We start from the raw sequence: 1298 nt of genomic DNA, 5'->3' as shown, positions 1-1298 counted from the left end.
TCCCTGCCCTAATGCCAAAGTAACTGCACACTGAATATGTGTCACCGTTTGATGTCTATGTCTGGACCGCTGCTTTCTTGTCCCAGTTTGCTTTTCAGTTAAACCGATACAGTTAAATCGAACGGACTTCTTTCTGCAGATGTGAGCGTCCTTAACAACGGTCAATAAGTCCTTGACAGCGGTCTGTCTGTTCGGTATTTAACAACGTGTCACGTGTTCTGAATTGGCCAATCAGAATCGAGTATTCAACAAAGCCATGTAATAATCTACTGATAATAACTGGTCTTTAATGGCTGATGTGCTAAGGAGACGCAAACTAGAAAAATAAACAGTAATAAACTTCTCACAGAAAATGATTTTGTACAATTTGAAAGTTAGTTCCGAACAGTCTTAGAATTTTTAACTGAAAGTAAAGAGCTCCTTAACCTTAGGTAAGGCCTGGTACAATCTGTTTCTCTTCCCCATCAAAAACAAAGTCAATCAAGGCTGTAGAGTAGACCATGTATTCACCCTACATCTGCTTGGTTTGGTTGGCAATGCCAGCTACCCACCCACTGAAGAGATTTGCATAATGTGCATGAAGCTGCCATCTTATAACACTGCAGACAGCATATACACAATGAGTAGGACTTATTTTTATAGTATTTGGAATGCAGATGAGATCGTAATATACTATTTAAATGACAATACTTGTGTTTGTGTGTTTGTTTGCCATCATGCTGCAAAAATAAATATGATTAAAATGTGTTACATAAAGCACATTCACTTCCTAGATAATTTTTTAAGAAGGCGAAGTGTCATTGTTTTCAAAGTCACCTTCCATCTGTCAAACTATGCTGTTTCCAAAAGGAAAAGCAAATATAATTGTTCAGTGTAGTCACCCTTCCTTTCAAAACAGGTCATTTCCAAACACATCTCATCCTTCTACTGTTGGTCCCATCTCCATCACATACACCGCATATCTAGCTGTGTATGTGATGGAGAATTATTATTTGTAGACGGCAGTGGGACAAAACAACGCTTATTTGTCAAGGGCCAATGCCAAGTACAACCTGCAGCACAAAGCGAGTTGGACTAAAAACAGTTGGAGGGAATATTTACTAGAGGACATATTCAGTAGTTTCTAGCATTTCCAAAACATTTCTTGGAGCAATTGTGTGTGTGTGTGTGTGTGTGTGTGTGTGTGTGTGTGTGTGTGTGTGTGTGTGTGTGTGTGTGTGTGTGTGTGTGTGTGTGTGTGTGTGTGTGTGTGTGTGTGTGTGTGTGTTAGCGTACTACGTCGTCGTCGTAGTAGTACG

Source organism: Notothenia coriiceps, unplaced genomic scaffold, assembly GCF_000735185.1.
Source record: "Notothenia coriiceps isolate Sejong01 unplaced genomic scaffold, NC01 NC01_scaffold00023952, whole genome shotgun sequence".
NCBI lineage: Eukaryota > Metazoa > Chordata > Actinopteri > Perciformes > Nototheniidae > Notothenia > Notothenia coriiceps.
Note: the sequence above shows the minus strand (reverse complement) of the source record.